General features: G+C 37.3%; 1 protein-coding gene across 1 annotated transcript in view; it reads left to right on the top strand.

Annotated features, from left to right (window-relative positions):
* The window catches only part of LOC149822228 (Cyclophilin-like peptidyl-prolyl cis-trans isomerase family protein), an 84803-nt gene that overhangs the window by 26219 nt on the left and 44576 nt on the right, over nucleotides 1-14008 (top strand). The gene's annotated exons all lie outside the window — the stretch shown is intronic.

Genomic DNA, 14008 nt, shown 5'->3' with positions numbered 1-14008 from the left:
AAGGTTTCGTTATGTAAACAAATCGATTTGTAAATTTGAATGCTAAATTTTATAACTGGTTATACTATTCATGCTAAATAACACCTATTTTCATACTGAAACAAATCGATTTGTACCTATCCACCTTTTGGGCGTCGACAAAAAGTTAGCACAATTTGTTCTTATGAAGGACAAACATTACAACAATACGAGGGCTAAATTTCTACAACGATTTGTAAGTTTGAATTTAACAATGATTTATACATTTAATGCAATAGCAATTTGTTCGATGCAACAACGATTTATACGTTTCAAGCAGTAGCGCTTTACGATTTATGATTCATCATTTATACATTTAAAGCAATCACGATTTATACATTTAATGCAGTAGCGATTTATGATTTACAACGATATGTACTTATGAAGGGTTCGATTTCTACAACGATTTGTACGTTTGAAGCAACGATTTGTACGTTCGATACAACAACGATTTATACATTTGAAGCAATAGACATGTGTATTTATGATTTATGAAGTTACTATGATTTGTACTTAAGTTTGCTAAATCGTACTATGATGTTTACTTACGAAGCCAAAACGTTACAACGATATGTACTTATGAATGGTGCGATTTGTACAACAATTTATATGTTTAAAGCAACAACGATTTATATGTTTGAAGCAACAACGATTTATATGTTTGATGCAGTAGCGATGTCTAATTATGAAATTACCTTGATTTGTACTTAATTTTGCTAAATCGTACTATGATGTTTACTTATGAAGCCAAATATTGCGACGACTTGTAATGTTGGTGATTGTGTAACGAATGTGATAATTTGTAATAACATATAATGATGCGGTTATAACATATAATGATGCGGTTAAATTTATGTGTTTTGCAGGTTAGCAATGACTACAATTCGTAAGACAAGAAAGCCTTCGCTGTTGGAGGGGATGACTCTTGGAGAAATCATCCACATCCGATATATATGAGGGTTATGTAAAGTACCAAAATATAATGAACATTGAGAACGAAAAAGACAGGAACAAATTGTTGAATATTTATTATGCGGAGCCTGATCCATCAGATATTGAAGATAAAAAGCAAACGAAGAAAGACGAGGAAAAACTAAAGACGAAGAAGAAGAAGAAGGATGACGAAGAGAAGAAAAAGCAAGAGGAGGAGAATGAAAACCACGCGCACTTATGAGGCAAAATGATTTCTTCCTGCCGACCATGCAAAATTAAATCTACATGCACTTCATTCTCCATGTTATCTGTCATGATCATCAGTTGCATCGCACTATACTATGCATCGAGTTGTTATTTCCTGTACTAATAAAAGAAATGACTTATCGTATACGTGTGTTGATGATAGCGATTCACGTGATAGCGATTTAATGACAGCTACGATGTTGTGAAGCGATTTCAATTTTAATCGCTAAATGAACAACGATTTGAATACGCAAATCGCCATCGCAATCGCGCAACAATGTAAATGTCGCACGCACACGTTTCAATATCATAATACAAATATCTTACAAATCGACACTAGCAAACACATAATATGTTACAAATCGATATACATATCGCATAATATATTACAAATCGATACGAAAATTCAACATAATAGCTTACAAATCGATATTAACAAACAAAACAATATCTCGCAAATCGGTAGTATGTTACCACACCCGCGATTTGCGTTATACTATTCCAATATTTTCTATACAAAGGTAGATCGTTGTGGCTGCATAGACGTCATTGCGTAAATCGCATAAATCGTCAACCGAAATTCAGGTCTCACAAGGCATATCGATTTTTTACAACGAGCAAGATATGGAACGACATTTACTGTTGAAGCCCAAACGTTACAACGATATGTACTTATGAAGGGTGCGATTTCTACATTGATTTGTACGTTTGAAGCAACGTTTTGTACGTTTAAAGCAGCGATTTTTACGTTTAAAGCAGGAACAATTTATACGTTTGATGAAATAACAATTTATACTTGTTGACGATAGCGATTCACGTGACAACTATTTAATTACAGGTACAAAGCTTTGAAGCGATTTCTATAGAAGTCACTAAATGAGCAACAATTTGAACACGCAAATGACCACCTCATATCGCTACAATGTAAATTCCTCACGCACAATTTTCAATTACATACTACAATATCTAACAAATCGACACTAGAAAACACTTCATATTTCGTTACATATATCCCATAATATATTACTATACCTAACCCTATACCCTAAACCCTTAATATCTTACTAACCCTAACCCTAAACCCATAATATATTACTAAACCCTAAACCTTTAACCCTGAACCCTTTAACCCTAAACCCTAAACTCTAAACCCTAACCTAAACCCTAAACCTAAATCCTAACCCTAAACCCTAAACCCTAGACTCTAAACTCTAAACTCTAAACCCTAACCCTAAACCCTAACCCTAAACCCCAAACCATAAAACCCTAACCCTAAGCCCTAAACCCTAAACCCTCGATTTATATGCTGATTCTGTATATCGATTTATAAGCTATCAAAAGGAATTTTCATATCGATTTGTATGATATTTGATCATCGATTTGCGTTATACTATGACAATATTTTCGTAACAAAGGCAAATCGACTAAACATTACAACAATTTTTAAGATATTGTTTTGATTCTTAATATCGATTTCTATGTTGATTCTTAATATCTATTTTTAAGCTATCAATAGGAATTTCCATATCGATTTAAGATATTGTTCTGATTCTTAATATCAATTTCTATGCTGATTCCTAATATCGATTTAAGATATTGTTTTGATTCTTAATATCGATTTATATGCTGATTATTAACATTGATTTTTATGCTATCAATACGCATTTTCATATCGATTTTGTAAGATATTTTATAATCGATTTGCAGATATTGATTCTTACATTGTGGCAATCGGAAAAGCATTGGGTGTTATACGTGTTGGATGTACAAAAACAAAAAATATTTTTATACAACTCTTTGGACTATAACATTGGTGTAGACCGTGACATTGTGCATTTGGTAAGTTTCTATCTAATAAGATTATCGTATCTTGTACCGTGGTCCGAAATTTACTTGATTTGTATAAACCACAGGTTGGATTTTTTAGAGACATGTTGGGTGTCGACATTGGCCCGTGGAGGCTTCATGTCGCAGAGGATGCTCATTTACAAAATAATGACATCGATTGTGGCGTCTTTGTAATGAAGTATATTGAAGCAATATACTATGGACGAGAACCAGAATTTACCGCTGTATGTTGTACACTTAAACATGTTTTATTATCCTATATTATTGGTGATTACATTTCTATATTGGTCTGACTTTCATTTTTTTTTTCAGGATGATATACCTGGATTTCGTACATAACTATGCAAAAAATTGATGGATTTTCTAATTGTGGAAGATACAAAAACCTAGACTGCAAGATTACCTAGAAAGCAACGAAGGACGCGAGGCTCTTAGTAGTAAGAGAAAGTTGTTTTAAACGTCTACCTGTTCTTAAGGATAACGTGAAGAGGGTTACGTTCTACTGCTGAGAGAGAACAATTTTTGGTTCAACATTCAATTTTCCGAACATTACAATTTTTTTGTGTACAGACATTTGTAACAGATTTTGTAGACTGTGTATACAAATTTTGTAAGACTGTGTACAAAATTTACATTGATCCAAAAACCAAAATTACGAACCTGGCATACGTGTGTTAAATACGCAAATCGCCACCTCAAGCGCGTAAATCGCAACAATATAAATTCCGCAGGCACACATTTCAAAATAATAATACAAATATCTTGAAAATCGACACTAGTAAACACATAATATCTTACGAATCAATATAATATTGCATAATATATTACAAATCGATTCTTAATATCGATTTGTATGCTTATTCTTAATATCGATTTCTAAGCTATTAATAGGAATTTCCCTCTCGATTTTTATGATATTTTATTATCGATTTGCAGATATTGCTTTCTAACACGATGTCTGCTATAAATTTATAGGATATTATATCGATTTAAGATATTGCTTTGATTCTTAATATCAATTTCTAAGCTATTAATAGGAATTTTTATATCGATTTTTACGATATTTTATCATCGATTTGCAGATATTGCTTCCTAACACGATGTCTGCTATAAATTTATAGGATATTATATCAATTTAAGATATTGCTTTGATTCTTAATATCGATTTGTATGCTCATTCTTAATATCGATTTTTAAGCTATTAATAGGAATTTCCATATCGATTTGTAAGATAAGTTATCGATTTAAAATTTTCCCACTGAGACGACAGATGACATCATTTTTTAGTTGCCCATTGAGAACATGACATCGATTTAAAATTTTGAACTGGCAGAAAAGAAAAGCCACAATATTTTATTTTCTGTCTGTAACGGTTATATCGCAGGGGGAAGGATGACGAAGATAAGGAAAAGCAAAGGAAGAATGAAAACTACACGCACTTATGAGGCAAAAGGATTTCTTCCTGCCGACCATGCAAAATTAAATCTACATGAACATCATTGTTCATGTTACCTGCATGATCGTCAGTTGCATCACACTATACTATGCTTCGAGTTGTTATTTACCGTGCCAATAAAAGAAACGACTTATCGTATATGTATGTTGACAATAGCGATTCACGTGACAACGATTTAATGAACAATGATTTGAATACGCAAATCGCCACCGCAATCGCGAAACAATGTAAATGCCGCACACACACGTTTCAATATCATAATACAGATATCTTACAAATCGACTCTAGCAAACACATAATATGTTATAAATCGATATACATATCGCATAATATATTACAAATCGATATGAAAATTTAGCATAATAGCTTACAAATCGATTTAAGATATTGCTATCAATAAATATCATGTTGATTTGTTGTTTCTTTATCTTTTTTGCCTTTTATCAGTCATTGTGTAAATCGCGATAAGACAAATCGTTTCTATCGATTTTTGTGAAATATTATTTTATTTGTTAATATCAATTTGTAAGCTATTATGTTGAATTGCTGTATCGATTTGTAATATATTATACTCAATTGCTGTATATCGATTTGTAAGATATTATGTATTTTTTAGTGTTGATTTTTATGATATTTGTAGTATGATTTCTATTGTGGAATTACAACAAAGAATTATAACATTACAATAAAGAATTATAGAATTACAATAAAGAATTATCGATTTACAACAAAGAATTATAGAATCACAACAAAGAATTATAGAATGTTAAACATTAAAACGATTTATACTAATGAAAGTTAAATGCTACAACTATTTTGTAGCTGAAGAATCCACACGCGATTCTTGTTGTTGCGTTACTCACTTTTGAATTGAACTGAGCTTGTCATGAAACATAACAATATTAGACACTACATTAAGTTCAACAAGAAATGCAAACATCCTCCCAAAATTGTTATATACCAAAAGACTTGTCAAACTCATGCCATAGTTCTACTCAAACAGTTCGGAAGGATTGCAGGTTCCAACGTTCTAGTGCACGTCTGTATGGTATTGTTGCATGTTGAAAATTACGCAAGTTAGATATTGATAAGTTGCATGTAATACAATTTACATGGGAAGCAATATACTGTATTACATACCTGTTCAGGCGAAGGGCTTGGTTGCTTCTTAAACATTTTCTTGCCAACCAATTCTAGTGCGCCCTTTGTCCTCCGACGACTGCGATCAGAGGCATATTTTCTTTTGATACCCTTCACTAGGTGAATATTTTTATCATAATCTACAACGTTTACTCTTGACTTGTCGAAGATGATGTTTACGCTTCGGTGCAACTTCTTGTAACGGTCAAGAGTAGCGTGATTTTCACCTACGTTCGATTCCGTTTTCTTAGATTGGTTTTCATGAGCTGCAACATACTCATGGTGAATTAACTGCACTTTTTCAAGTAATTTCCTTGACACTTTTCTCATACATGCATAAGCTTTTTCGCTTTTCGATGCCAAATCTGCAATATGCATAAGTGACCTATATAGTTGTTGGTAACGGGAGGCTATGTGGCACTTCTCATCAACACCAGATAGAGTGACATTATTTGTATCCAGCAGTTTAATCTTTACTTGTTTCGTCCATCTTCGCATTATATATGACTCAGATATTTTTTGTATCTTCTCTTGATTAAGTGTCTTTAATGCATGACAATATAAAATACCTTTGAATTCAAACATTTTGCACGTACATTCAACTGTTCCGTTGTCAACATTGTACGTAACATGTGCTTCTTTCTTTTTTGGATGCTCTTCGCCCTTCCATACAAGATGGTATTTGTGCATATGCTCATATTGCATACGTCCTTCTATGTTGTAATTCATGACCTGCCATTCAAATACAATTAGTGTATATAGCTCTGCAGGTTACGTTGATATTTTCATGCCCAAAGTTACAGGACGGGCATCAAAGCATTTCACATCTTGTTCAAGCTCATTCTGTCTAAGACCGTCTATAAATAATTCATATTGTTCCATAAAACGAAACATTGTTAAACATGAATACAAAGTTTTTTTCAGTGTGGCATGCATAGATTCAGCTCTTTGTCTCCACAAAAGTATTGTCTTCCATATGCCAATGCCTACTTCTCTTTGTCTGCATATAAATGTTGTAACCACACACAGTCTTCAAGGTTGTACATCTGAATCATTTGCTCCCAATCAGACATAAAGGTGACCTCGTCTATGCTCTCAAGTAAACACTTTCTAAACTTTTATCAAACCCTGCCTTCTGATTAAAAATGTGTCCTATGTTCTTTGTTGCATTTTGAAAGATATGCTACAAACATAGGCGATGATGTGTATATGGCCATACATGAGATACTGCAGCCGCAATTGCATGATCACCATCTGTAAGTCCAGCTCCAGGGTGCTTCCCATTCATTGCCTGTGTAAATACTCTGAACAACCACTCAAAGGTTTCCTTGGTCTGGTCATACAAAAAGCGTCGCCTAATATGCAACTCCGTGAGTGATGATTCACTTCAACAAACTGCGCAAATGGCCACTGTTTTGTATTAATCTTCACTGTCATATAAAAAACAAACACATCATTGAAGCATTCATAATCTATTCTTGACTTTGAATCTGCCCAAAACATATTCACAGCATACCCATCTTCATCCAGTTGCATTGACTAAAGAAACCAGGGTCATTGCTTGAATTCTTCTGTAGGTAATCAACCAAAGAACATATTCCTCCATTCTTCATGTTGTCTGACCTCTTCCTTCTCAAGTGGTTTCTTAGATCCATAGGTGTGAATGATACATTCTCGCGACCACCATCTATGTGCACACACAAATTATATGTATTTCTTGTGCAATGCCGGCGCTATCAACTATTTCAGCAATTGCAACATGCACTTCAGTTACTTTACGATGTGACCTTAACATAGGAGTCGTAAATGAAGCGGCTAATTCATGGTTATGACCATTGATTAAAGTACAAGCTACATATTTCTCATTCAGAAGTCTTCTTAACACCATTCTCGCTGGACATCCACATCTTGATTCTGGCATGCTCTTTATTGGAATTCCAATTGATTTCTTCTAGCCTTGCTTAGAACAAACATATACATTTCTCACCATGACACCCTGTTTATTTTTTGCCCAAGAATACCTTCTAACACTGAAACCAAGTTTTAAAGCATAATCATTGTAAAATTTGCATGCAACTTCCTCATTATTAAACTGCATTCCCTTTACGAGAAGAGAGTCAAGTGTACTATCATGTAGACTTGAGGTGCCTGCATCTTTGTCAAGTGCACTGTCATGATCGTCTACCTCATTATCGAATTGCATTTCGTCTACTAGAATATTCAAGTCAAGAGTGAATCCAATGCCTGCACCCTTCTTATCATGTGCATCATTAGTGCACATATTCACTTCTTCAGGTGCGTCGATAGTACAAATGTCCGTTGCTTCATGACTGTCCAATGATTGAGATACATCATCTTCACTGCAACTAGTTGATATGCTCAACACTGTCATGAGAAAAATATCAATTTGCTTTAGCCAGCGCATACGTTTACTACGTTTTATTCAGGATGCATATAACAACAACTACCGATTAGTTAAGCAAGTCAAAGAAACGATTGAATGAATTACAGTATCAAAGCAACAACATAATAGCTTTCAAATCGATAATAACAAACAAAACCATATCTCACAAATCGACACTAGAAAACACATAATATCTTACAAATCGATATACGACAATTCAACATAATATATTACAAATCGGTATACGACAATTCAGCATAATATCGTACAAATTGATATACGACAATTCAACATAATATATTACAAATCGATATTAACAAACAAAATAATATCTCACAAATCGACACTAGAAAACACATAATATCTTACAAATCGATATACGACAATTCAGCATAATATCTTACAAATCGATATACGACAATTCAGCATAATATATTACAAATCAATATTAACAAACAAAACAATCTCACAAATCGTCATAAGAAAACACATAATATCTTACAAATCGCTATACGACCGTTCAACATAATATATTACAAATCGTTATTAACAAACAAAACAATATCTTACAAATCGATATACGACAATTCAACATAATATATTACAAATCGATATACGACAATTCAACATAATATATTACAAATCGATATTAACAAACAAAATAATATATCACAAATCGACACTAAAAAACACATAATATCTTACAAATCGATATACGGCAATTCAATATAATATATTACAAATCAATATTAACAAACAAAACAATCTCACAAATCGACACTACAAAACACATAATATCTTACAAATCGATATACGACAATTCAACATAATATATTACAAATCGATATTAACAAATAAAAACAATATCTCACAAATTGATATACATGTTACTACAATCGTGATTTGCGTTACATTGCATATACTGAGTGAATGGATGATACCGGATGGGGTAGAGGCCCTTGCTCGCATCTGTAACCAAGTATTCTTGTCAACAGATCCCACCGCCTTACAAATATCTTCAAGTTTCCAACCGTTGAAACGATAAAATCTACCTGTAATAATAAAACAATGCCTTAATGACACTCACGATGACGTACGTTCTTCAACAATAGTATGATGACATGGAAAAATACTCACGACGCTTTAATGGAACTTGTTGGAATGTTTGTGCATCATTGTTTTTTTCCATACTGCCAAACAAAAACGAAGAAGAAGAAAAGACTGTAAAATGAGATGGCTGACAAATCCCCCTATGATGCCCACCAATGATCGAACCAGTCGTTCGATTTATAGTTATCTCCACGAGGTAGGAACGAACCCGAGAATGTTTTCTAACACAAGGCAGGAACGAGAAGGCGTCCATGTGTTGTAACACAAGCTAAAAACAAAAGCGAAACATGCAAATCTATTGAAGGGGAGCAGGAGAACATTTTCGTCCAATGCATATCCATCTTACGGGGGGATATTTTCGTTAAAAGCATATGTAACGCCCCAAAAATCCAAGACTTGTAACTTTTAGAATAATTTAGAAAGCTTTGAAATCATACGATTATCAGAGTTTAAACAGTACTTCAACGAAAAATGATATTTTTAAACCAAGTCAATGGACCTTGAGCGCATTACAGCGTAAACTTTCCTTTATCGAATTCCGCACAACTATTGAAATTAAATGGTTTTAAAATGCAATTTCAATGATTGAGAATTTGTTCATGAGATTTTTACAACTACACTTTATACCAAATTTACCGACATGTCCTCAGGAGCGAAACGTCAGGGAAAGAGCTTCAACTTGATCTCATCACACCATCGTGCCATCGCAGGTTGTATCACCTATACATCACCTGCCCATGATATGGGTCAGTTTCACGAAAAACTCGTAGGTGCACATTCAGGACGATATAAAACATAATTAAGCAGAATAATTTAATATGTCCAGTAGACATGCATTTAAATAACAATTTAATTTCAACAGAGTCATGGAGCAGACTATTATGAGCATAATGCTAAAATTATTACAAGCATTTCACTGGCACAAGTAGGCTAATTATCACAAGCAAATAACTGCATAAGCAATTTAACTAGCAAAATACAATGCTACATCAACCACACACACAATCCCATAAGTATTGAAACCAGTTGCATGCTGTAGCTTTCATACGTGCATAACTCAACAAATTGTGTGATCAGATTTAAATTATATTTCGATATTAACTGGCTAAGTGGGTACGCACAAGGCACGACTCTAGAAACAACCTAGACTGATCCGGGGGTTTATTATGCTATGTATTTTATGATAACCCGGATAGTTGACTGAGTCCGCACCTAAGGGGACGGTCGATGACCAAGAGAGAAATCCCCAAAGCAGCATAAACAATGGATGCATCCTGAACATGGAGGGCTACCACCTAGGATAATTATGGTAGTCCTCTTCTCCTAATTCCGATGACTGGAGAAACCGAGTCTTTTGCTCGTAACTGCCATTAATGGCTTGTCCATCGAAGTTTTTGTACCTTCTCGTCCTCTCTCCTGACAGGAGTCAGGGGTTCGAATGAGTACATCATGGGTAGTTAACTGAAGACCCATTCTGCACACTCTGGTCTTTCGACCCAACTCGAGTATCTTGCTGGTGAAGGCAGAATCATCACCTATTTAGGTGATCTCAGTATTTTGTTATTTGCACTCATCGAGGTTGCCACAACCTACTCATCCAATCATCGCAACGTAAGAAGACGTACTTGTCAAAAAGTACGGTCGCACATGTCATAAGTATGACTACGACGAGAGGGGGATGGTTTCACAAAAGAAACCCCAACAGATATTATCTGCAAATACAATAAAGTTTGGCAAGATAAGTCTTGAATTCATTTCAATAATATTTTGCATATTTCATGATACAAGGTCGTCTTAGATCTCTCGTCCGATCAACAAAGTACTTAACATGTCGTGTATGTCTAAAAGTACACTACACTAAAAAGGGGGTGCGTAGGCTTCTTAAAAGGAACACCCAACACACAACTTTATAACGATCCAAAGAATATAGGAGTGCTCATTTGGCACAATTCATCCTTAAAAGCCACAGTGCCACATTGAGTCATTCACACAAGGCACATCACTATCAATCTTGCATCCAAATTTTATCTTAGTATCAACATGATTTGCACGACACGCGACACTAGCTTTAATAAATAAATAATGGGTCCTTCAACAGAACCCCACTCACTCGTAGGCTCATGCCCCTGCTAGGGGTTATTCGAATTGGGTCGCAACTCGAATCAAGGTTATAAAACATTTCTTCCAAGTGTGTGGACTTGGGAGGGCTCCAATGTGACTTCGCAATCCTGCAAGACTTAAAACTTAACTTTGCAAAAGCTGTGCAATTTGAAGAGCACTGGGTTCGCAGAAGGAAACCCTCTTTTAAAGAACTGCAATGCACAAGCACAACTTCTAGTGTTTTGAAAACAAGTGAAATCAGGATAAGACATTTATGTAAGTACATATTTACCATAAATGTGAGCATATGCAGGTTATAACATGACAACAAGTAACTCTCGACTTCCTATGCCGCACATCGAGGGAAAAGCACATAAGCAATACACGAGGTACCAAAACCATACTTTGGCCACTAGGCAAACACATAAGGTCATAAGTAATACATGAGACACGAAGTCATACCTCACTCAAAGGAAACGTGCAAGCAAACAAGGGCATATGTATTTCAAGAAGTACGAAACCACACCTCAAACTCATAAACAACTACGCGAAATAATAATCAAGGAATGAAATTGTACATCGACCCATGAGCATGCAAACAAGAAAATACACAATGCAGAAGCAATATAACTCTAAGCATGTCTAGCATGGGCATCTTAATTATTTCAACTTAATTAGGTTCATCTATTGCCGTTTGTGCGACTTTACCCTACCTCAAGGGTTTCAGGGTTGCACGCGTCGTTGAACGTAGTAATGTACATTTCGGGCCGCGGGACGCGAGCGTACTCCGTCGTGCAATCTGTGAAGAACAAATAAATAGCAACTCAAATAAGAAATAGAAGGGGCTTGGTGGACTCGACTCTGATCCTGATCCAACCTGACATTAGACAGGGGATGCCGATCCGCTAGGGCACTTGGCAGTGACAGAAGGTGGTAGAGGCCCGACCCTCTGCCCATCTTCTAGCATCGCGGATATGGGGCAAAGGCTAGGCTGTTGCCACCTGCCAGAAGGCAGAACACTGCAAAGCTTAGCTCATGTCGCTAGTTGGAAATCATAGGAGGCATTAGGGGGCTCAACCCCTGTCGACCCACCGAAAGGACTCAGTCGGCAGGGACTCAGCCCATGCCGATCTACCAGAGAGCTAGTGGCAGGTGCAAAGCCCACTGTCGGAAGGAGGTGCATGGCAGGGGTCGAGGCCCCTGCTTGCTAGAAACATCAAACGACAGGGGTTGAGGCCCCTGCCTGCCGGAATAAGACGCACGACATGGGTCGAGGCCCATGCCTGATAAAATCCCCAAATGACAGGGACCGAGGCCCCTGCCTATCAGAATAATTGCACGGCAGGGGCCCTGGCCTCTACCTGACGGGAGCGACAAACGACAAGGGTCGAAGCCCCTGCCTACCAAACAAATTGAAGGGAGGGGTTGGGTTACAGAGGTCTCGCAAGGGGTTACCGGACTGGGCGATGGCAGTGGGTCGCTGGCAGAAATCGCCGTTAGGGCCTGCCGGAAAAAATGTTGCGAAGAGGGAAGCAGGTGGGAGTCGAGGCAAAGGCGGAAGCATCAGTGGTCAATCGTGGCACTGTGGCGCCGCAACTTCGACGATACTGCGAGGACCAGTGGTAGGGGGAGGTCGTCGGCACGGAAGGGGAGATGGGTTATGTGGCGCAGAGGAGAGAAGAAGAAAGAGAAATAGAAGACTTACCTGTGCGAGGAGGTCGGCGTCGTCAGTGCCACCACACGCAGAGAAGGAGAGACGGAAGAGGAGGAGAATAGCGACGTAGGGAGGTGTCGGTCGGGGTTGCCGGAAATCGCAACGAGAGAGAGAGAGATGAGGGTTGTGAGGTTGGGACGCCAGCGAAAGGGGCTCGGGTTGGCTGCGGCGATCTCTGACAGGAACCCACCACCTGGGAGAGGATCGACGATGATGGTGGCAGCGGCAGCAGCGATCAGATCAGAGGGGAGGAGGCATCGATGGTGTTGTCGTGCGCAGGGCACGAGGTGACTCGAGAGGGAGGGGAGGAGGAGGAGAGAAGGGAGACGCATCCCCCCCTCCCCTCTTGCGATACTCTTAAAGGGCTCGGAGGGGGGGGGCGACAATCGGGGAAACCCTCAAGGGTTTCCCTTATCTTGTCAAAGGGGTGGAGTGGCATGGGCAGGGCACGACGCAAAGGGGAGAGGGTTTGTTTTTAAACAAATCCTCCCCTGCGTCGGGTTTTAAAAACCTTAACGAGGACGGGCCCGAGTCGGGTCCAGACCCGACCTGGGTCCGATATTTTTTTTTTTAAAATTTTTTTACGTGGGTTTTACAGCATATCTACATTTTTTATATGTTATTTTATTATAAAGTCATTGTGGGCAACATTGGCATATGAATTATCGTGGGTCCCAAGATATTCCTCCGTACACACCGGAACACGCGAATTTGTGTTCCGGGGAGAACACACAACACCCTCTCTGCCATATCCCTGCCAAAACCTGACTCAAAGATTAAAAAAGTTAAATTCTCAAATATTTGATTTTAGTAAAACTTTTGGTTAGTTTTATTGCATTATTAGACTGGCCCGGACCTTCTCCAATGATTGTCGGCCAGTTATATTCCCAGCCCTTATCAGGTCTGGGAAAAAAAAGTTCTGACCATTCACTAGGCCAGGTGGCTCATTGAGTTGCTCAAGTCAATGTTTACCTGCAAATGATGTGAAACATATCTTCTACGATTAAGTCATAGGACGGATCTTGCTCACAATATGAAA

The sequence above is a fragment of the Nuphar pumila genome, chromosome 11 (genome assembly GCF_984573655.1).
Source record: "Nuphar pumila chromosome 11, dmNupPumi1.hap1.1, whole genome shotgun sequence".
Classification (NCBI taxonomy): domain Eukaryota; kingdom Viridiplantae; phylum Streptophyta; class Magnoliopsida; order Nymphaeales; family Nymphaeaceae; genus Nuphar; species Nuphar pumila.
This window is presented reverse-complemented; position numbering and strand designations above follow the sequence as displayed.